The sequence below is a fragment of the Rattus norvegicus genome, chromosome 5, assembly GCF_021556685.1.
Source record: "Rattus norvegicus strain SHRSP/BbbUtx chromosome 5, alternate assembly SHRSP_T2T, whole genome shotgun sequence".
Lineage (NCBI taxonomy): Eukaryota > Metazoa > Chordata > Mammalia > Rodentia > Muridae > Rattus > Rattus norvegicus.
The window spans coordinates 30,127,463-30,152,008 of NC_141538.1; the positions used below are offsets into that span (position 1 = coordinate 30,127,463).

At 42.9% G+C, this 24,546-nt stretch overlaps 1 pseudogene; it reads right to left on the reverse strand.

Annotated features, from left to right (window-relative positions):
* Nucleotides 1-853: 853 nt before the first annotated feature.
* On the reverse strand, nt 854-1,595 carry LOC134478934 (chromatin target of PRMT1 protein-like; annotated as a pseudogene).
* Nucleotides 1,596-24,546: the final 22,951 nt, after the last annotated feature.

Consider the following 24,546-nt stretch of genomic DNA (forward strand, 5'->3'; position numbering starts at 1 on the left):
TGGATTAGACCCAGGCTGCTTCTGGACAAACACAGGTAACTGCGTTTCAGCATGGGCAGAACAGGAGCCCTTCTCAGCAGTCAGTTTAGAACCAGTTTCCCACCCTTGTCTGTTCTGCCACTTGTGCCACACCAAAGGCTGCTTCTTCTATAGAGAGGTGCAGAAGCCTCTTGGGTACAACAGAAAGCTAAAAGGAGAACTTAAAAACCTTGTCTTAGGGTGGAAATTCCTATTTAGCTTGTCTGCTATTGTCTGCTATCATCTATGTGCTTTCCATGTAGGCAACACCAACTTTGACCAAATCAAAGTTGCCACCATGTGTAACCCATTCTGTGGCCCAGGCGATACCAACATTTCTAGTTTATTCCCTTCACTATCAACATAGCGCACACACACACACCTTTAGCTCCAGCTATTCACAAGAAGCTTGTAAAGAAAGATGCAGGGTTCTATCCCAAAGACCACCCAATAGTGAGAATACAGGCTCCTTCTGGGATAATAAAAATCAACAGAGGAAATACTTTAAAATGTCAAGAGTATATGACAGGCAGAGGCCGGAAAATTTTTCTAGTCTCAAGGCCAAAGCCTTCCTGTTCAAACCGATGTCTGGGTGATTGGGTAAACAACAAAACAAACAACGAAATTAAAGGAAAATAGGGTTTCATATAACACAGTATCAAAATGGAGACGGAATTGGACTAATTCGCCTATTGGTGGCAGGTAAGTCCACAGCCTATTGTGACAGGTCTTTCCAGCATCAATCAGGCTTTTTCTCATGTTTTTTTCAAAGTCGTTGTATAGATGCGGTGACTTTAACAAGAGTCTAACCGGTGAGCAGGTAGGCAGGCAGGCTTCAGACATTGGTTTCACGATCTGTCTGTGCCATGTAGGCATCCAATTCAGCCTCCGGGTGTCCTTTAGATTTTGACATGTATGCATCCAAATATAGTTGTTCAGCTGCTCCTTGGTCAACGCGGGGCGAGTGATGGCGCCCCTCCCTCGCCGCGACGTAGGCCTTTGCCTCCAAAACCCTCTCTTCCCCGACCTATCATACCCTAACTTCTACCACCAATTCTGACGACCCATAACTCCACGCCCTAGGCCCTCTCTTCCAGGACCTCCACGACCTTGAACACCACCTCTTCTTAAGCCTATTCGGGAAGCTACGAGTTGTCCACCTCGGAGTAGGTTTTGACCTCAGAGCATCATCCCAACCCTAAGCAGGGTTCTGGTGGCACATCCCCCATGTAGTACTCCTCTGGGTAAGCCTCTCTGGATCATGGGCAGGGCACTTCCTCCAACTGCTCCCCTGACCAGAGCACCTATGGGTCGATCTAACTGTGCCTCGATGGTCCTCTCACCCTGGCGCTGCTTTAAGCTCTGCTTAAGTTTTAATGCTGCCTGGACAGAGCGTTCCTTCTCCACCTGCTGGACCAGTCTTCTGTTTCTGGCACTGGCTAGCTGCTGCTGCTGCATCCCAGACCAAATATTCACTGGCATGGCTGTTTGTTCTTCAGCATACTAGTAAAGTGCTCATTTAGAGACACCTTGGTGGTGCTTTTTAGCACAACGTTCGGTGCTGACAGTGCAGCCATCTTCAAACCCCGAGAATCAAAGGAAACGGACACCAGTGCTCCTCCTAAGGTTGCCACAACAACTGCTCCCTTCAGAGTCTAATGGGTTTGGAAGCAGGCATGTTGTCCAGGCTGCTCAGTCTATTTCAGAGGGAGAATCATATACATGGAGAGACCAGAGCAAGGCAGAATGAGGCCAGCCTTCTATCACGTTGGAGAACAAGACGAATGGAAAGGTCCTGGAGGAGGTCAAGTGAGTACTGGGCAGGGCTAGGGGAGCTTCCGGGAGGAGGTTGGCTTGAGCTAGTCCTTCCAGGACTAGGACGTATGATTTAGAGCCTCAGTCTTCCTAAATGGCTGACTCAGAATCAACAATTTCTGATCATTAGTTTGTCAGAGAACCAAGAATTGATATATGTCAAGGGGCTTTCCTTGGACCTCTTTAATGTCATGGGGAGTGTCAAAGAATACCAGGATGAGTCTCTGTAAGAATAACAAAGTGTCTCTCTCAGGATAGGCTGTTGAAGCACTTCATTCTCAGCAGTGTCCTGTAGATTACGTGGGTAATTGATGCCAAGAGGGATACTCTCCTGGTCATATATCAGGGTCTCAGTTACTGTGAACTCACATGATACGGGATTCACGATGTGAAGCAGTTTGGATTCAAGGACTTACCTGCCTCACATCAGACATTAGCTAAGAAGGTCCTCCAATTCTTCTTGTTTAGGCCAGCTTTAGAATTTCAGTGCCAGAGGAATGGCTTTAGGAGGTGTGGTCTATATCTATGATGGCATATGTCATCATATGGCTATGATGGTGGGGAACAGGGACCTGGCTGAGTTCAGCTTAATGATAGCTTTCTTGCTCTGTCAGGGATTCACTGTATCTGTACAACTGTTCATCCTCAGACTTCTGTTTTAGACTAAGCATAGTTTTTCCTGACACTGTGTCCACATATATGCCTGTTTCCTTGTGTTTATCTACCTACAGATCAGAGGACATCATCCCAACCTTCCACAAACCCTGTTGAGGAGGAGAGAATGAAGCGTTTGGAGAACCTCAAAATTGCTCTCCAGAAGATGCAAAAGGAGAGAGATGAACTCCAGAGTATCCTGGCAGATTACCCTGGAAAGAATTTAAATGACAGGTAGTCACAATGCAAGTTCTTTGTTGGCTGTCTTGAGATGTCTGCTAAGCCCATATTTCCTCACATCACAGTAGGCTATAAATCCAGGATGTCCTCATGGTCAAAACCGTTTTCTTGATTGCACCTTAAAGATAGAATGTGAAGTTCAGATTGGAATGAGATGGTGGCACAGGCTATTTTAATTCCTACAAAAGTAAATCATAGCCTGTGGCCTGAATCACACTGTGGGAATGAGGGTAGTAGTGTGTGAGCTCTCATTGTGTGGTTTCAGAAGCCTGGACAGGTGTTGGCTTGTGGGAATTTCTAGGTGCTTTGATCATGACCAATCATTGTTGTAATGGATGTGGAGGTGCTTTGGGTTCAATAGGTCCTGTGAAGAGCTGTAGGGGCCTAATCCCACTTGCTGCCTCACAGTGTGTGACTAGATTGACAACAGGATATCATTGGTTTTCTCTGATTTTATTCATTGTATTTTGAGAAAATGCCACATCCTTGTATTTATTTGGCATTCTAATTGTATTTGAGAGAGAGAGAGTTTTGTGTGAGTTTGTGTGTGTGTATGCATGTGTGAGTGTGTTTGTGTGTATCACTTAAGATCTGGGTATTCTATGTTCTGATTTGGCCTGAGAATTATCCTGTGTCAATTTCCATGGCATGATAATGATGAGGCTGAAAGCCTCCCTTTGAGCAGTACAACATTTCACCTCTGCTCAGCTTGTATGCACATGGGTATCTCCCGGTGTGTGATATAAATTCTTTTCCCTGTAAATACTGTTCATGTTCCTTTGGGTTTTTGTGTAGCAGTAGATTCTACGATTGAGAATTCTTACCTAAGAACAGGAGAATAGTCTTCACAGGTTTAAGTTGGAGCCTGGATCGTGGCACGGGGTCCTCGAATGTTCTTGGCAAGCTAGTCTATTCCTTCAAACCCCCTCAGAGAGCTCAAGCAGGTCAGCTCCCTCCTTTTGTTTGCTGTCTCTTCAGTCCCTGGGTCCATAATAATAAGTACTAAATGGACCCATTACCAAGGAGCAAGGGTGTGGCATGTCCTAGGCTGGGGTAGTTCAGGATTCAGTCTGAATTCATGTAATCCTTGAATTCTTAGTTCATAAAGTTATTTGACCCTTGGACCATGCCCTATCACAGGAACAACTTTGAGTCCGAGATGCTCCTGATGCAGCACCAGCAAGTTATTACTAACCTGCAGAAAATGGACCAGCAGATCAATAAAGCTTTGTACAAATCTAATCAACTCACAAAGAAAATCAATAGTACTGATGAGTAACTTACAAGGTTGTGACCCCAGCACTAGGCACAGAATGTGTCAGCCCATTCTTGTCTTTGAACTAAAATGAGAATCAGGTGCTATGCTGTTTGAAGCAGACCAGGAAGCCTGTCTCTAAGGAAGGCTCTAGGATTTTTACCTCTTACAGCTAGTTTGACCAAATGTAAAGAGGCTGTGAGCTTCTCTAATCATTGTCCTTCCCAACTAGGGATCCTGTAGATAGAAAATGTGTGCACCATGGTGGAGCTATCAATCAATCTTGATGCTCTGGGGTTCTTGATGCACACACACACACACACACACACACACACACACACACACACACACACACACACACACACACGACACATAGAAAGATTACATAACTGTTGGCTCTATTCTTTTCTCTCTCAGACAGCGTTTGCCTGCAAGTGACATTCTAATAAAATGGACATGTAAGCACACATAGGGATTAAGTCGTCTGCTGGGAAAAACTTGAATCAATTGTGTCAGATTTTTGAGAAGTGCCCTGAGTCTTCTGGAATGTTGCTCTTTTCTCCATTTGACCTGTCTCTAGGTTATGCTCCATGGCTACTGTGGACTTGGACTATAATCTGGGGCTCTCTTCAGATCAGGACCCTAGAAGGAGTAATGGACTTGGAGACGTGGGAGGAAGTTGGAGCCTGGCTGGGATTCACCATTTTTTCTTTGTGTCTCAGCCGCAGCTTCTGCCCCCTCCTAACTGAGATTTTTGAGCTGAAGAACAATGCCCAAAGAGGACGGAATGAGAACAGGGAGCTTCTGTGGGATCAGATTGCACTGGAAGAGTCCATTAAGGAAACAACAAGGTTCTGTGGGGAAGCCTGTATGAAAATCCGTGTAACAAGCAGAACAGGTACGATGAATGAAGCATCAAGGGCAGGTTGTCCTGATATCTAACCAAGTCAAACCAACTTAACCATTCTCCACCTTATCCAGACACTCTCCTAGGTCTTTGACAATTTACAAAACTTTCTGTGATGTTAGCTTCATGCAAGATACTGGAGGATTGACCACCAAATCCTCCTGCTCAACTAGAAAATGCATTTCCTTAAGGGGGATCTGTTGATCACACATTCCACAGTTACAGGCCATTATGCTAGAGGGATGCCATGTGGTAGCCTCCTTTGTAGTGCACAGAACTGATTAGAGTTCAGTCCAATTGCCAAAAGAATGGTTATCATTGTCAGTTTTGATGGGGCTTGTGTCATTTCTCTCCTTTCCCCCGTACACTGCAAGATGGTCCCTCTGCCTGCCCCAATCGTAGTTTATAGTGATAGAGCTCGAGGAGCAGTTTGTCAGTCCTGTTTTTTTTTTTTTTACATTTTATTTATTTTTTTTATTAACTTGAGTATTTCTTATATACATTTCGAGTGTTATTCCCTTTCCCGGTATCCGGGCAAACATCCCCCTCCCCCCTCCCCTTCCTTATGGGTGTTCCCCTCCCAACCCTCCCCCCATTGCCGCCCTCCCCCCAACAGTCTAGTTCACTGGGGGTTCAGTCTTAGCAGGACCCAGGGCTTCCCCTTCCACTGGTGCTCTTACTAGGATGTTCATTGCTACCTATGAGGTCAGAGTCCAGGGTCAGTCCATGTATAGTCTTTAGGTAGTGGCTTAGTCCCTGGAAGCTCTGGTTGCTTGGCATTGTTGTACATATGGGGTCTCGAGCCCCTTCAAGCTCTTCCAGTTCTTTCTCTGATTCCTTCAACGGGGGTCCTATTCTCAGTTCAGTGGTTTGCTGCTGGCATTCGCCTCTGTATTTGTTGTATTCTGGCTGTGTCTCTCAGGAGCGATCTACATCCGGCTCCTGTCGGTCTGCACTTCTTTGCTTCATCCATCTTGTCTAATTGGGTGGCTGTATATGTATGAGCCACATGTGGGGCAGGCTCTGAATGGGTGTTCCTTCAGTCTCTGTTTTAATCTTTGCCTCTCTCTTCCCTGCCAAGGGTATTCTTGTTCCCCTTTTGAAGAAGGAGTGAAGCATTCACATTTTGATCATCCGTCTTGAATTTCATTTGTTCTAGGGATCTAGGGTAATTCAAGCATTTGGGCTAATAGCCACTTATCAATGAGTGCATACCATGTATGTCTTTCTGTGATTGGGTTAGCTCACTCAGGATGATGTTTTCCAGTTCCAACCATTTGCCTACGAATTTCATAAAGTTGTTGTTTTTGATAGCTGAGTAATATTCCATTGTGTAGATGTACCACATTTTCTGTATCCATTCCTCTGTTGAAGGGCATCTGGGTTCTTTCCAGCTTCTGGCTATTATAAATAAGGCTGCAATGAACATAGTGGAGCACGTGTCTTTTTTATATGTTGGGGCATCTTTTGGGTATATGCCCAAGAGAGGTATAGCTGGATCCTCAGGCAGTTCAATGTCCAATTTTCTGAGGAACCTCCAGACTGATTTCCAGAATGGTTGTACCAGTTTGCAATCCCACCAACAATGGAGGAGTGTTCCTCTTTCTCCACATCCTCGCCAGCATCTGTTGTCCCCTGAGTTTTTGATCTTAGCCATTCTCACTGGTGTGAGGTGAAATCTCAGGGTTGTTTTGATTTGCATTTCCCTTATGACTAAAGATGTTGAACATTTCTTTAGGTGTTTCTCAGCCATTCGGCATTCCTCAGGTGTGAATTCTTTGTTTAGCTCTGAACCCCAGTTTTTAATAGGGTTATTTGTTTCCCTGCGGTCTAACTTCTTGAGTTCTTTGTATATTTTGGATATAAGGCCTCTATCTGTTGTAGGATTGGTAAAGATCTTTTCCCAATCTGTTGGTTGCCGTTTTGTCCTACCCACAGTGTCCTTTGCCTTACAGAAGCTTTGCAGTTTTATGAGATCCCATTTGTCGATTCTTGATCTTAGAGCATAAGCCATTGGTGTTTTGTTTAGGAAATTTTTTCCAGTGCCCATGTGTTCCAGATGCTTCCCTAGTTTTTCTTCTATTAGTTTGAGTGTGTCTGGTTTGATGTGGAGGTCCTTGATCCACTTGGACTTAAGCTTTGTACAGGGTGATAAGCATGGATCGATCTGCATTCTTCTACATGTTGACCTCCAGTTGAACCAGCACCATTTGCTGAAAATGCTATCTTTTTTCCATTTGATGGTTTTGGCTCCTTTGTCAAAAATCAAGTGACCATAGGTGTGTGGGTTCATTTCTGGGTCTTCAATTCTATTCCATTGTTCTATCTGTCTGTCTCTGTACCAATACCATGCAGTTTTTAATCACTATTGCTCTGTAATACTACTGTATCCTTGAGTTCAAGGATAGTGATTCCCCCTGAAGTCCTTTTATTGTTGAGGATAGCTTTAGCTATCCTGGGTTTTTTGTTATTCCAGATGAATTTGCAAATTGTTCTGTCTAACTCTTTGAAGAATTGGATTGGTATTTTGATGGGGATTGCATTGAATCTGTAGATTGCTTTTGGTAAAATGGCCATTTTTACTATATTAATCCTGCCAATCCATGAGCATGGGAGATCTTTCCATCTTCTGAGGTCTTCTTCAATTTCCTTCTTCAGTGTCTTGAAGTTCTTATTGTACAGATCTTTTACTTGCTTTGTTAAAGTCACACCGAGGTACTTTATATTATTTGGGTCTATTATGAAGGGTGTGGTTTCCCTAATTTCTTTCTCGGCTTGTTTCTCTTTTGTATAGAGGAAGGCAACTGATTTATTTGAGTTAATTTTATACCCAGCCACTTTGCTGAAGTTGTTTATCAGCTCTACTAGTTCTCTGGTGGAACTTTTGGGATCACTTATATATACTATCATATCATCTGCAAATAGTGATATTTTGACTTCTTCTTTTCCGATCTGTATCCCCTTGACCTCCTTTTGTTGTCTGATTGCTCTGGCTAGAACTTCAAGAACTATATTGAATAAGTAGGGAGAGAGTGGGCAGCCTTGTCTAGTCCCTGATTTTAGTGGGATTGCTTCAAGTTTCTCTCCATTTAGTTTAATGTTAGCAACTGGTTTGCTGTATATGGCTTTTACTATGTTCAGGTATGGGCCTTGAATTCCTATTCTTTCCAGGACTTTTATCATGAAGGGGTGTTGAATTTTGTCAAATGCTTTCTCAGCGTCTAATGAAATGATCATGTGGTTTTGTTCTTTCAGTTTGTTTATATAATGGATCACGTTGATGGTTTTCCGTATATTAAACCATCCCTGCATGCCTGGGATGAAGCCTACTTGGTCATGGTGGATGATTGTTTTGATGTGCTCTTGGATTCGGTTTGCCAGAATTTTGTTAGGTATTTTTGCGTCGATATTCATAAGGGAAATTGGTCTGAAGTTCTCTTTCTTTGTTGGGTCTTTGTGTGGTTTAGGTATAAGAGTAATTGTGGCTTCGTAGAAGGTATTCGGTAGTGATCCATCCGTTTCAATTTTGTGGAATAGTTTGGATAATATTGGTATGAGGTCTTCTATGAAGGTTTGATAGAATTCTGCACTAAACCCATCTGGACCTGGGCTCTTTTTGGTTGGGAGACCTTTAATGACTGCTTCTATTTCCTTAGGAGTTATGGGGTTGTTTAACTGGTTTATCTGTTCCTGATTTAACTTCGGTACCTGATATTTGTCTAGGAAATTGTCCATTTCCTGTAGATTTTCAAGTTTTGTTGAATATAGGCTTTTATAGTAAGATCTGATGATTTTTTGAATTTCCTCTGAATCTGTTGTTATGTCTCCCTTTTCATTTCTGATTTTGTTAATTTGGACACACTCTCTGTGTCCTCTCGTTAGTCTGGCTAAGGGTTTATCTATCTTGTTGATTTTCTCAAAGAACCAACTTTTGGTTCTGTTGATTCTTTCTATGGTCCTTTTTGTTTCTACTTGGTTGATTTCAGCTCTGAGTTTGATTATTTCCTGCCTTCTACTCCTCCTGGGTGTATTTGCTTCTTTTTGTTCTAGAGTTTTAGGTGTGCTGTCAAGCTGCTGACATATGCTCTTTCCTGTTTCTTTCTGCAGGCACTCAGCGCTATGAGTTTTCCTCTTAGCACAGCTTTCATTGTGTCCCATAAGTTTGGGTATGTTGTACCTTCATTTTCATTAAATTCTAAAAAGTTTTTAATTTCTTTCTTTATTTCTTCCTTGACCAGGTTATCATTGAGTAGAGCATTGTTCAATTTCCAAGTATATGTGGGCATTCTTCCTTGATTGTTATTGAAGACCAGTTTTAGGCCGTGGTGGTCCAATAGCACGCATGGGATTATTTCTATCTTTCTGTACCTGTTGAGGCCCGTTTTTTGACCAATTCTATGCTCAATTTTGGAGAAAGTACCATGAGGAGCTGAGAAGAAGGTATATCCTTTTGCTTTAGGATAGAATGTTCTATAAATATCCGTTAAGTCCATTTGGCTCATGACTTCTCTTAGTCTGTCTACATCTCTGTTTAATTTCTGTTTCCATGATCTGTCCATTGATGAGAGTGGGGTGTTGAAATCTCCCACTATTATTGTGTGAGGTGCAATGTGTGTTTTGAGCTTTAGTAAGGTTTCTTTTACATATGTAGGTGCCCTTGTATTTGGGGCATAGATATTTAGGATTGAGAGTTCATCTTGGTGGATTTTTCCTTTGATGAATATGAAGTGTCCTTCCTTATCTTTTTTGATGACTTTTAGTTGGAAATTGATTTTATTTGATATTAGAATGGCTACTCCAGCTTTCTTCTTCTGACCATTTGCTTGGAAAATTGTTTTCCAGCCTTTCACTCTGAGGTAATGTCTGTCTTTGTCTCTGAGGTGTGTTTCATGTAGGCAGCAGAATGCAGGGTCCTCGTTGCGTATCCAGTTTGTTAATCTATGTCTTTTTATTGGGGAGTTGAGGCCATTGATATTGAGAGATATTAAGGAATAGTGATTATTGCTTCCCGTTATATTCATATTTGGATGTGAGGTTATGTTCGTGTGCTTTCATTCTCTTTGTTTTGTTGCCAAGACAATTAGTTTCTTGCTTCTTCTAGGGTATAGCTTGCCTCCTTATGTTGGGCTTTACCATTTATTATCCTTTGTAGTGCTGGATTTGTAGAAAGATATTGTGTAAATTTGGTTTTGTCATGGAATATCTTGGTTTCTCCATCTATGTTAATTGAGAGTTTTGCAGGATACAGTAACCTGGGCTGGCATTTGTGTTCTCTTAGGGTCTGTATGACATCAGTGCAGGATCTTCTGGCCTTCATAGTTTCTGGCGAGAAGTCTGGTGTGATTCTGATAGGTCTGCCTTTATATGTTACTTGACCTTTTTCCCTTACTGCTTTTAATATTCTTTCTTTATTTTGTGCGTTTGGTGTTTTGACTATTATGTGACGGGAGGTGTTTCTTTTCTGGTCCAATCTATTTGAAGTTCTGTAGGCTTCTTATATGCCTATGGGTATCTCTTTTTTTAGGTTAGGGAAGTTTTCTTCTATGATTTTGTTGAAGATATTTACTGGTCCTTTGAGCTGGGAGTCTTCACTCTCTTCTATACCTATTATCCTTAGGTTTGATCTTCTCATTGAGTCCTGGATTTCCTGTATGTTTTGGACCAGTAGCTTTTTCTGCTTTACATTATCTTTGACAGTTGAGTCAATGATTTCTATGGAATCTTCTGCTGAGATTCCATAGATTCTCTCTTCCATCTCTTGTATTCTGTTGGTGAAGCTTGTATCTACAGCTCCTTGATCTTCTTTCGGTTTTCTATATCCAGGGTTGTTTCCATGTGTTCTTTCTTGATTGCTTCTATTTCCATTTTTAATTCCTTCAACTGTTTGATTGTGTTTTCCTGGAATTCTTTCAGGGATTTTTGCGATTCTTTCAGGGATTTTTGCGATTCCTCTCTGTAGGCTTCTACTTGTTTATTAATGTTTTCCTGTGTTTCCCTAAGGGAGTTCTTAACGTCTTTCTTGAAGTCCTCCAGCATCATGATCAAATATGATTTTGAAACTAGATCTTGCTTTTCTGGTGTGTTTGGATATTCCATGTTTGTTTTGGTGGGAGAATTGGGCTCCGATGATGCCATGTAGTCTTGGTTTCTGTTGCTTGGGTTCCTGTGCTTGCCTCTCGCCATCAGATTATCTCTAGTGTTACTTTGTTCTGCTATTTCTGACAGTGGCTAGACTGTCCTATAAGCCTGTGTGTCAGGAGTGCTGTAGACCTGTTTTCCTCTCTTTCAGTCAGTTATGGGGACAGAGTGTTCTGCTTTCGGGCGTGTAGTTTTTCCTCTCTACAGGTCTTCAGCTGTTCCTGTGGGCCTGTGTCTTGAGTTCACCAGGCAGCTTTCTTGCAGCAGAAAAGTTGGTCTTACCTGTGGTCCCGAGGCTCAAGTTCGCTTGTGGGCTGCTGCCCACGGGCTCTCTGCAGCGGCAGCAACCAGGAAGATCTGCGCCGCCCCTTCCGGGAGCTTCAGTGCATCAGGGTTCCAGATGGCCTTTGGTGTTTTCCTCTGGCGTCCGAGATGTGTGTGCAGAGAGCAGTCTCTTCTGGTTTCCCAGGCTTGTCTGCCTCTCTGAAGGTTTAGCTCTCCCTCCCACGGGATTTGGGTGCAGAGAACTGTTTATCCGGTCTGTTTCCTTCAGGGTCCGGCGGTGTCTCAGGCAGGGGTCCTGCCGCTCCTGGGCCCTCCCCCACGGGAGCCCAGAGGCCTTATACAGTTTCCTCTTGGGCCAGGGATGTGGGCAGGGGTGGGCAGTGTTGGTGGCCTCTTCTGCTCTGCAGCCTCAGGAATGCCCACCTGACCAGGAGGTGAGGTCTCTTTCCCACGGGGTCTGGGAGCAGAGAGCTGCTGCGGGCCGGGATCCGCGGGTGTGGGACTTCCGGTAAACACAAGACGTGCCCGGTCCTAGAGGAATTCTGCCTCTGTGTGTCCCGATTTCACCAGGCAGCTTTCTTGCAGCAGACAAGTTGGTCTTACCTGTGGTCCCAAGGCTCAAGTTTGCTCGAGGGGTGCTGCCCACGGGCTCTCTGCAGCGGCAGCAACCAGGAAGACCTGTGCCGCCCCTTCCGGGAGCTTCAGTGCACCAGAGTTCCAGATGGCCTTTGGTGTTTTCCTCTGGCGTCCGAGATGTATGTACAGAGTGCAGTCTCTTCTGGTTTCCCAGGCTTGTCTGCCTCTCTGAAGGTTTAGCTCTCCCTCCCACGGGATTTGGGTGCAGAGAACTGTTTATCCGGTCTGTTTCCTTCAGGTTCCGGCAGTGTCTCAGGCAGGGGTCCTGCCGCTCCTGGGCCCTCCCCCACGGGAGCCCAGAGGCCTTATACAGTTTCCTCTTGGGCCAGGGATGTGGTCAGGGGTGGGCAGTGTTGGTGGTCTCTTCCGCTCTGCAGCCTCAGGAGTGCCCACCTGACCAGGAGGTGAGGTCTCTTTCCCACGGGGTCTGGGAGCAGAAAGCTGCTCTGGGCCGGGATCCGCGGGTGTCTTAAGTCTGTCAGTCCTGTTTTATGTCACTGGTTTAGTGTTCTCTCCTGAGGCTTATGTCCTGGAGCTGACTGGATGAACAGGGATGTAAGAAAGGCTTCTCTCAGGGTGAGGGTTTGTTTGAGATATGTGAGGATTAGAAGAAAATTTTTCCCCAACTCTCTCAGCCTAGTATGCCCAAGAAGTGCATTCCCTACACAGGTTTACTCTATAAGGGATGGATAGCAGAGTCTAAGCTCTCACTTGAAACATTTCCTTTGCCTAATCTGTATTCAACAACTGTTCTTCCAGATTCTTTTCTGCTTCTCACTTATGATTTCTGGTCTGTCTCTGTCTCTGTCTCTGTCTCTGTCTCTATCTCTGTCTCTATCTCTGTCTCTCTCTGTGGCGGGGTGTTTGTATGAATGTGTGTGTTTATGTCTGTGGGCACAGATATGTGTGAACATGTTTATGGCTATGGTGCATATTTATACATTGGGAGTTGCTTGTTTTAAATGTTTGTGGTATGGGTGCTTATATATAGAAGTGTGTGTATATGTGTGTGTTTGTGTGAAGTCATGAACTAAATGCTTTCTGACCACATAGACAGACATATACATATATATATATATGGAGGGAAAGGCTGTACAGAGAGTGATGCAGACACAGACACAGACAGGTACAGAGGAGTCTACAATGCAGTTTAGATACACAATGATCTTCAAAAGGCAAGTACCTGAAGATGAAGCTGCTTTATCGCCGCTGATCAAAGTCTTACCGTTTGCTTCCCTCTAGTGGCCACATCAAGTCAGTACACCGCAGTGATACCAGGGTGACTGCTGCTTTAGTGGCCACAGACAGATCCTTACCATCCTTCCATCGTTCTCCCTTGAGGAAAGCCTTTACCTGTCAGAGAGCTTCAGTTTATAACTTTTTCTTGGATCAAGTATTCTGTTCTAAACTTTAGGGCAATGTTAGCGTCTTGATCTGAAACCCAAAAGGACAAAAGTAGAAGACAAAGTCTGGGTGCATGAAATGTAGTTGTTAACAGTTGAGGCACACAAGAATGTGCCGATGTCAACCAGTGAACTGGAAAATAGAACCCAGCAGAGAAAAGAATTGCTAATATCTGTATTTTCAAATACTTGAGAAATTGGTAAAACACTGTGTTTACTTGTATTTCGTTGATATCTGTTAAGTCTTGTGATTTTTTTTTTTAAGTCGTAAACTTCATGAGTTCAGGAGTTTGCTTGTGTGAGACAGAGTCTCCCTAAATAGCCCAGACTGGCATCAAACTCGCAATCCTCCTGCCTCAGGCTCCCATTGGTAATTACAGGTGTGTGCCACCATGCCTAGGTAGCATAGTAGTTTTAAAATAATATAAATAGAAATAATATTAATGTTCCCATAGGTAACAAAAGCAACTTAAGGGTTTATTTAGGCTCACAATCTACCATGGGTGGGAAGGCATGGAAGCAGGGACGTGGATACTTGGTGTCCAATGCCAGGGAGCCCAGAAGAAAGCTAGAACCCCCGTGCCCAAAGACCTAGGGCTTTGATTCCGAGACCCTGTCAAGTTGAAAGTATCAACCTTCACACTAGCGGTCTGGAATGTTAGATACTGTCCACCTAACCCTGGCATCTTATTTCTCATCCTGTAGAAAAGCAGTTTGTCGGAAGGCACTGACCAAACTCAAGCGCTGGGTCACAGCAGTGAGGTGGAGGGAGGCAGGAATCCCAGCAAGGAGTTTCTTGGTTGGATGTAGTAGGAAAAGGGGCGTGGCTTGGGCAGTAGCCAATCAGAGGCAATGCTGGTCCTCTGCGCTTTCTCAAACCTGCGCCTCTGCCAACTTCTCTCCTGGAGGACTGGCTCCTAACTCAACAAGTTGCTTATCAAATGTAATGGTGTTATGTAGGTCCTCGTTCACCAGTCTGCTGATTCTCCCTCAGGACTCTGTTTGCTCTCTTTCCCGCAGCTTTTAATTTTGATTGAATTTTGATTTTCATAATGGTCCGTTTGAGCTGTTGTATCAAAGTACCATAAATTCAATAGGTTATAAGCAATAAAAATTTATTTCTCACCATTCAGGAGCCTGGAAGTCTAAGAACAGGATGTGGGCCATGTCTTGTGAAGGCTTCTGAGAGTCCATACTGTTTCCTCACGAGTCAGAAGAATGACATCCCGAATTAGCATTCAATAAACAACACGACAGGTAGATCACACGTGGGAAAGTGAGTGCTAAGAAAGTGACTTCTCCTGAAGCTAGGGAGGTGGCTCTATGGTGTAAAGAGCTTGCTGCTCTTTTCCCAGCACCAGCATGATGGCTCCCAACTGTCTACAACGCTAGTTCTGGGGTTCTGAGATTGCTAGGTCCACAGTCAGAACACACACATACATGTAGGTATACACTTAAAGTACAAGTAGCATTATACAGAACAGGTTACACTTAGGAATATGCATGTATCTACACATACATATATGCATATAGCAGCAATTAATGAGAAAAGAGGCCATGAATTGGAAAGAGAGCAAGAAAGGACAGGTGGGAAGGTTTGAAGCAAGGAAAGGGGAAAGGGAAAATATTATAACTATACTCTTAAAAATAAAAGAAATAAAAAATATTTTTTTCAAATAAAGAGAAGGCTGCCTTGCCCTGTGAATTACCACCTCTGCCCTATATCTTCTCTTTTTTCTATATTATTTCTTTTCTTCCTTTTTTATTTTATTTTTTTGAGACAGGGTTACTCTGTGTAATAACCCTGGCTGTTTTGGAATCTCTCTCTCTCTCTCTCTCTCTCTCTCTCTCTCTCTCTCTCTCTCTCTCTGTGCGTGTGTGTGTGTGTGTGTGTGTGTGTGTGTGTGTGTGTGTGTGTGTGTCTCAACATTCTACCTCCATGGTATGGCTGCAGACCAGAAGAGGGCACCAGATCCCATTATACATAGTTATGATCCACCATGTGATTGCTGGGAATTGAACTCAGGACCTCTGGAAGAGCAGTCAGTGCTGCCCACTGCTGAGCCATCTCTCCAGCCCCTAACTACTATTTTTTATTATGACCTGTCAAGCTAAACACCCTAAATAATTGAGACAGGGTCCTAAGGATTTATTTAGTATGCTTTAGCATAATTACTGCACCGTTGTCCCTAAACCATTTTTTCTATCCTAGACTGGCTATTTCATGGCAGTTCTCCCCAAATTCCTTGCTGTTTGAGTCTTGCCCCTGCTGCTCTACCAGTCTGTCCTCAGGATATACTTCTCCTGGCCAAATGGTCAAGGTCTGTCCCATCGAATGAAGACCTTCTGCTCTCCCGTCTTCTTGTTCCTTCTCCTCTCTCATTCTCTTTCCCTTCTGGTCCCAACCTGCAACCCCTAGCCCAGTAACCCAAACCACACCTATCTCTATTCTACTCAGTAATTAGCTGTAGCAACTTTTATTTAACCAGTAAAAGAAGATTGACAAGCAAAGTTTTACACAACATCATTTGGTGCACATGAAAATCTGCTCCTCAAGACAGCCAGATCTTGGGGCCAGTATTTAGCATTTAAATACATAACAGCATTCATATATACTTACCAACCATCTAACACCTCTGTATGTTACCCGAATTTAATTTTTAAAATGTAAAACAAACCCTCACTTATAAAACGGGTCTGGTGCTTCTCTTTAAACAACGTTGTTTTTATGTTATCCACCTGGGTTTGTCAGAGACACCACATTAAAAATGGTAGACCGTGCTACAAAGTGTTACCTTTAATTGGGACCTTGTCTATTAAACCTCATAACAAGATTTGTTTTTATACCCTGTGAAACCTCAGGAAATTCTGGACAGGGAAGTCTGTAGGGGGGTGGCCCTGTTTCCCAATTGGTTCTTGATCAGTCAATAAGAAAGCCATGGGCCAATTGCTGGGTGGAAGGAAAAGGTGGGACTTCTGGGTTCCCGGAGGCAGGCGGAGGGATGCAGGGAAGGAGACATAGTTCACCATGCATTGGAGAGAGGAGAACTGGGCAACAAGTGAGATCTCACACCTGAGTGGCCACACAGGCTGCTCCCTACAAGTGGTTGGTCAGAGGAGTTTAGCAACTGAAGTTTGGGGCAGGTGAGAGACCGGGATAAGAGATTGGTAAGGGCATGATTTTCCAGGTGGGAGATCATATTGCCCACCAAATTGTGCCAGAAGACAAACTGAAATTGAAAAACTGTGTGTGTGTGTGTGTGTGTGTGTGTGTGTGTGTGTGTGTGTGTGTGTGTGTGTGTGTGTTTTATCTGGGGATTCAAGGGTAGCTTGGAGGAGCCTGGTAGCATGGTCACTTTCTGAAGCTAAAGGTGGGTAGAACATTAAAGTACATGCAACAGAAGACAGTGAGCTAACCACAGATCTTCACCTGTACCTGTGCTCCTTTAAAACCAATCCCCTGGTCTCATCTCCACCTCTGCAGCTGACCAGCTGCTGCGACCTCTCCTTCTTCCCTGTCCCTGTCAATCACACAGATCTTCCCTTCCACACTTGGTCTCCATTCATTGCTTTATTCCAACTCCCTGGAAACCCACAGGCCACCCTGGCCAGGAAAGCAAGTAGACTAATTGCAGATCTTCCTTCCTTCCTCCACTCCAAATCCAATCCCTCAGTCTCATCCCCAACTCTGTAGCAGACCACCACCTTTCTGTCCTCAGTCTCTGCCCTTAATTCTAGGGAGTTGGGGAACCAAGTAGATCCAATGGACCCCCTTTGACACATCCCCAAGCCCATGCCCATTCCTGAGTGTCAGTTCCCAATACCTAGAAACACATTTAAGTAGGAACTTCAAGGGGCCACACTATCAGGATCACAGAAGAATTTTCTACCAGGCAACAGACAGTCACCACAGTCTCTTATGAACCAGAGAGGCCAACATACACCAAGGAACAATATACTCACTCAACAAAGACAATGCTAGATACGAGCACTACTTAGAATTACAATTTTTCACAACCCCAGATGCCAGCACAACAACACAGTCAATCACAGCCATGACAATGTGTCCCCACTGGAACCCAGTTGTCCTGCCACCCCAATTATGCAACACACCTGAAGTACAAGACAAGAACCTTAAAATAGTCTTTATGAATATTCTAGAGATACTTAAAGAGAATGTGAATAAGCCTTTAGGTAAATCTACAAAAACAGGAAGAAACAGTGGAAGGAAATGAATAAACCAGAATGTGGAAATAGAATCAATGAAGAAAACCCAAATGAGGGGAAATCTGGAAATGAAAACTCAAACAGGCACCTCAGAGGCAAGACTCACCAATAGAATGCAAGCGATGGAAGAGAGAACCTTAAGCATTGACGACATGAGAGAAGAAATGGATACCTCAGCCAAGGAAATGTTAACTCTAAAACAATCCTGACCCAAAACATCCAGGAAACCTGGGACACTATGAAAAGACCAAAGTTAAGAATAATAGGAATAGAGAAAAGAAAAGAAACCCAGGTCAAAGGCACACAAAATATTTTCAATAAATCATAGAAGAAAAATTTCCTAACCTAAAGAAGGTTATGCTTACAAAGGTACAAGAAGCATACAGAATGCTAAATAGACTGAACCAGAAAAGAAAGTCCCCTCAGCACATAATAATCAAAATTCTAAACATGCAGAACAAAGAAAGAATATTAAAAGCTGTAAGGAAAAAGACCAAGTAACAGACCTATTAGAATTATACCTCAATGGAGACTTTAAAAGCCTGAAGGTACTGAACAGATGTTCTAGAGACTCTAAGAGACCACAGATGCCAGCCCAGCAAAACTTTTAGTCACAGCAGATGAAGAAAATAAGACATTCCTTAATAAAACCAAATTTAAGCAATATCTCTCTACATATCCAGCCCTACAGAAGGTGGTAGAAGGGAAACTCCAACCTAAAGAGGTTAGTCACACCCAAGAAGACACAAGGAGTAAATAAAAGACCAGCAAATAAAAAAAGGAAATATATATGTATACACACACACACACACACACACACACACACACACACACACACACACACCGCTATCATAAGAACAAAATAACAAGAATTAACAAATACCACAGGCCCAGCAATGGTGATCTATGCCTTGAAGAATCCCAGCACTCTGGCAGTCAAGGCAGGCAAATCTCTGTGAGTTTGAGGCCAGCCTAGTCTACAGAGTTCCAGATAGCCAGGACTACACAGCCAAACCCTATCTTGAAAAAACGAAACCAACCAACCAGATTAAAAAAAAAACCCACATCAAACCACCAATGACAAAATCCCAACAAATAAACACTATTCACTGATATCTCAAAATATCAGTGCTCTCAATTACCTCAACAAAAAGACTCAGACCAAAAAAAAAATGGATGTAAAGCAGAATCCAGCCTTTTACTGCATCTAAGAAACATACCTTAACATTAAGGATACATCACCACAGAGTGAAAGAATTAAAAAGATATTTCAAGCAAATGGATCCAAGAAGCAAACTGGTGTAGACATTTTAATGTCTGACCAAATAGGCTTCAAACCAAAACGAACCAGAAGATAGAGAAGGACATTGTATACTCATCAAAGGGAAAAAGTCTATCATGAGGTCATTGCGATTCTGAAACTTCTACACACTAAACCCAAGGGCACTGGCATTCATAAAAGAAATACTACTACAGCTTAAATCACGTATTGACCCTCACACATTGATAGTGGGAGACTTCAATTCCAGTACCTGACTCTTTCCAATAGACATGCCTTTCAGACGAAAACTAAAAGAGAAATGCTGAAGCTAACAGAAGTTATAAACCAAATGGACCTGTTTTTTTACAGAACACTGCACCCAAACACAAAAGAAGATACCTTCTCAGCAACCTGTGAAACTTTCTCCAACAGTAACCATATACTTGGACACAAAACAAGTCCTTGGGCAGTGGTAGTGCATGCCTTTAATCCCAGCACTTAGGAGACAGAGGCAAGTAGAACTCTGAGAGTTCAAGATCAGCCTTGGTCTACATAGTTCCAGGTCAGCCAGAGCTACATTGAGAAACTCTGTCTTGAAAACAAACAAACAATAAGCAAATCTCAATACAAAAAAATGAAAAAATACACTGCATCATATCTGAACACCACAGATTAAAGTTGGCTATCAAGAATAACAGAAAAATAACTAGCAGACCCATTTACTCACTGTAAATGTAATTAAGTCTCCTTTAGTAACTGTTGTCTGCTAACCTAGACCTAGTCCTGGAAGCTTCTAGCTTCCATACAATCTTATCTAGGCCTAGAATGTTTTCAGCCTCTGAGACTAGCTGCTCACCCCTTCCTAGTTCTTTCTGATCTCTGCCTGGCTGGTCCAACTCAGTTGTTCTGGCTTACACTTCTCTCCAAGATGACTGATTCAATATGGTTTCTCTCTTTTGGCCTCTCCTGAATTGTTCTGCTTGCCCTCAAATTTACTCTGGCAATCTGTTCTAATCTTCTGGCTCCTTTTCATTCTCTGGTTCATTCTGTCTTTACCGTCTAGCTTGTTCTCTCGATGCAACCTTTCTCTGTACAACTGTCCCAGCAAATCTGCCTCCTTCCTCTTTCCTTCTCTCTCTCTCTCTCTCTCTCTCTCTCTCTCTCTCTCTCTCTCTCTCTCTCCTCTCTTAAGTAGCTTCCCTTTCATCTCTCTTCTCATGAAAGTTGGGCAGATCCTATTCTGTTAAATCTTTCTCTGATTTGTCTGCCGCTCAATTACACATCACTTTCAGACATGGGTGCTTCCTTGTACAAACCAATTTTACTTTGATTTGTTTGGAATTAAAGGTGTGTGCTAAGGGTGTGTCTGTATTCCAGCTCTGAGAGAGAGAGAGAGAGAGAGAGAGAGAGAGAGAGAGAGAGAGAGAGAGAGAGAGATGAAAAGTGTGGGCTTAAGATGAACCACACCACAACTAGAAATGGGATTTTTCACTAACTCCTACACTCTCAGGGCTAACTACTGAACGAAAAATTTATCAAGACAGAAAATGAGAAAGAAATTAAAGACTTTCTAGAATTGAATGAAAATGAAAACACATTACCCAAACTTATGGGTAATACCCAAACAAATGAGGGTAGCAAGCTCATAGCACTAAGTGCCTACAAAAATTTTTGAGAGATTTTATACCAGCGTTTTAACAGCATACCGGAAAACTGTAGAACAAAAAGAAGAAATCACACCTAAAAGGAGTAGATGGCAGTAAAATAATTAAACTCAGCGCTGAAATAAATAAAATAGAAACAATAATAAGCAATAAAAAAGAAGCAAAAAGTTATTTCTTTGAGAAAAAGCATTAAAATCAACAAATCCTTATTCAAATTAAGTAAAAGGCAGAGAGAAAATATTCAAGCTAAGAAAATTAGAAACGGGAGACAAGATGGGATCTATAGGAGAGGAAGAGGATCCAGAACCACACGATCCTAGGAGCCATAAGGGTTGGGGATTTCTAAGAGAGATGATTAAATAATAAGTTGGGTGTGTTTGTCCCGTCTAGGTGTGTCGCTTGTGTTTTATCTATTGAGTCTTGAGTTCATTATGTGGGCGTTTTGTAGGTTGAGAATTTACTGATATAAATCTGACTGGTAAATTACAAGCCTCAAGAGTTTTGATTTTACCAGGCTATGGAGATTTGTGACAGCTAACAACAGGGAGTGGATGGCTGGAATGCGACCAGAATCTGCAGCGGGAGTACGGAGAATTGGGCAGTCATTGCAGGGACCGTGCAGACCCTGGGGCTAGCCTTGGAGGCAGCAAGAGTGGGGGAGGGGGGCAGAGAGTAGCGGGCCGAGGCCGGAGTGTTAGCGTGGGATGGTGCCTTTTTAATATTTCTTGCTACAGGGGGTGTTGCTACAGGGGGTGTTCCAACATGTAAGGCAAGACTCCACTAGGAATTTAAGATTCTTAGCCTGAGTTAGAAATTTAGTTAGAAATTTGGATGTTTGATGAGAGGGGCAGAGTCAAGTCACTTGATGATGACTCAAGGGCTGGAACCTTGAAACAAAGAAAGAGGACTCTGAGGTCCCCTGGTGTGATAAGAGACAAGATGGCTGCTCTAGTCAGAAAGCTAGAAAAAGGATCTGCCTGCTTCTTGGGGCAGATATTGATTGAATTGAATTTATAAAATTTGGATTATTTGCTATTAGGATAGATTTATATACAGATTTGGCTTGAATCACATGAGGGAATTTTGCCCACTGTTCAGAGCTAGAATAGGGAAAATTACTGATTCCAAGTAGAGAGCAGTGATAGTTGAATGGGTATTGTATAAATCTCTGTATTTAACTTGGAGGGATTAGCGGATAGAAGTCCGTGGCTCCAGGCAGAGATCACAACAAATAGATGATATAGCAGATATTAATATAATAGAAGTCTGTAATTCCAGGCAGAGAGTAACTCATAACAGATAAGATGGTATAATACAGTCTGTAGAAAACTCATATTCTTTGTTCATTGGTCTACGGGAACTTTGGGTTAATTTCCTGGCATGGCAAACTATAACAGGCCTAAAAATAGCTCATACAGTATTTGGTTTAGTTTACTTCATTTGTTTTGCATTGTTTTTATTATCAAAATGAGTAGGATTATGAGGCTTTTGGTTGTTCTATTATTCCTCTGGAAGAGAAGGCAGGATACAAGCTTTCTTGGTTGCTGACTGAAGGATATGTTGATTTGGGAGAAAGGTTTCATCTTTGTGTTTTTGGAAAAGGTGATTAGTGTCTACACATCTTCCAGAGTTATATGGATCAGATTTGATAGAGGCAGACTGCCTGAATATAAATTCCAGTGAATCAAACAGAAAATATTCTTTGTGCCATCCCTCACATGGCATGAATGAAGACTTATTATTGGAGCAGAATTTCATCCTAACTAGTCTGAACACCCTACACAGCCTAATACAATCCATACAGATAGATATCTTGATGATACAAAATTGTTTTGAGATTTGTATATTACAGACTATACAGCTACTGCTGCTGATTTGTGTGAACAGAACTGCTGATATCCTGACAACACAGATTGAATTGGCACCAAAGAATTATTTCTAAACAGGTCCACATCCTCCTTTGCCCTGTTAACCTTTTATTTTCACCACCTCTGGTGGGTAGAGGGCTAGAAGGGAAGTTAAAATATTTAAGTACCCTTACCAAACTAGGTTTTGAAAAATATAAGCCTACAGCCTCCAAGCCAGAAGGGCCACTGAGAACATTAAGTCCTTTCTTAATGCTCACCCTCCGGCCTGAGCCAGACCTCTAGCAGCTAGAGTTTTCTACATACATGAGAGAAGATGAAAATTGAGCTAAACATCAAGGGTCCACCAAGATAAAAGGACTGAGGGGATCTCCCAGATGGATACCCTATTCTACCAGAAGCCTTAGGGCTACCCCTTCTCTTGAAATTCATCAGATTATACACTCAGGGTCAACCAAATTGAAAGAATTAATCAGAGATGGTACTTTCCACACCACCTGGATGAAAGGCTTGAAAAGATTATCTGGTGCTGTGCCCAGGTTAACGCAAGAGGAGGAAAACCAGAACCTCTGGGTGCTTAGGAAGGGAACTTAGTCCTGGAAAACGTTGGGAATTGGATTTGACTGAAGTTACTCTGGCAAAGTTTGGCTAGTTCCTATATCTACTAATTTTTATAGACACTTTTTCAGGATGGTAGAAGCTTTTCCCACCAGGTCAAATTACTGGTGGAGATCATTCTCCCATTCAGCCTTCCCTCCTCTTTACTGTCCAACAATGGCCCAGCAAGTGGCTAAAACTCTAGAAATACATTGGAAATTACATCGTGCCTATAGGCCTAAAGCTTAAGACGGGCAGAAAGAGCTAGCAAGACTATCAAATAAGCATAGATTAAATTCCAGGTAGAAACTGGACTGAGCTGCTCCTACCATTCTTAGGGTCAGGGGCTCCCTTACCATGACAAGCTGACATGTTTGAAATAATGGCCACCTGCCTCTGCTTATTCCTGCAAATGGAGGGCCACAACCCATTGCAATGTCTAATTACTCCTTCCTCAAGTCCTTTAAGCATTGCTGCAGATGACCCCGGAGATCCAGAGTCATCTGTCACCCCCACCACAGGCATTCCCTTTTACTCAACCAGCACACAAGTTCTACCCAGGGACTGGTGTGGGTTCCATGACAACCCAGAGAAATCCTGGGCCCTGGAATGGGCTGTACCCTGTAAGACTGACAACACCCACTCCGTCAAGGTATCAGGTACTACTACATGAGTCTACTATTCCCATCTAAAGGCAGACATGAACAGCCAAAAGAGAGGAGAATCTTGGAGGGTCATATAAGATCCCAGCACTATCTAGAAGCGCAGTTCATCTGTACTTCAGAGTGTCTGATGCTGATGTTGGGGATTTTAACCCCTAACTCCCAGATATGGCCAAGTAGAATTACTGAGATGTGGGATTGGGCATTGTCTTGAACCCCTGACAGAAAAATAACAGCTGTTTTCTGAAATGCTACCTTCAAACCTCTGTTGAGTTGACCTGTGTGACTTCTTTGGTAACAGTGATGTCATGACCAAGCGGAAAAGTTATCATTCAAACCACCCTGGATGATCTTGGAAATAGCCCTATGGTATTTACAATTTTTTGCACTCCCCATTGTCATCATAAATAGAAGAGGGATTATTATTGCTTCTTCCCAGGCTGCATGACCGAGTCTGCCCAAGGCAAACGTAAAGACCCATTCATCTCTGTTCATCAGGAAAGATCCTTCTCAGGATTCAAACTTGGGACTGCAACTGGAAGGCATTAAGCACCAAATACTACCTTATAGGACAGACCTGAGGACTCTTGCTTAAATTTAGATGATTTGGAGACAAGTTCAGTGCAGAATTCACTATAAAGTGATCCTGCAGGCCCTGGAAGAAGCTGGTTGCCCCACCTCAAACCAAAAGTACCTTCTTTTCCTCTTGTCTTCTGGCCAACTTAATCCATAATGTTGAGTCAAATCTTGGTTTTAACTGAGGTAGACAGCCATCAGCTCTATGCCAGATACCCAGTGACCCTCTGACCCAAGATGACCTATCCCAACCCCATCCTGTAACCCTGCCTTCTTGGCAGGACATGGCCCCAACTTCAAATAATATTCCTGAAACTGAGGCTTTAAGACTAGTGCATAGCTG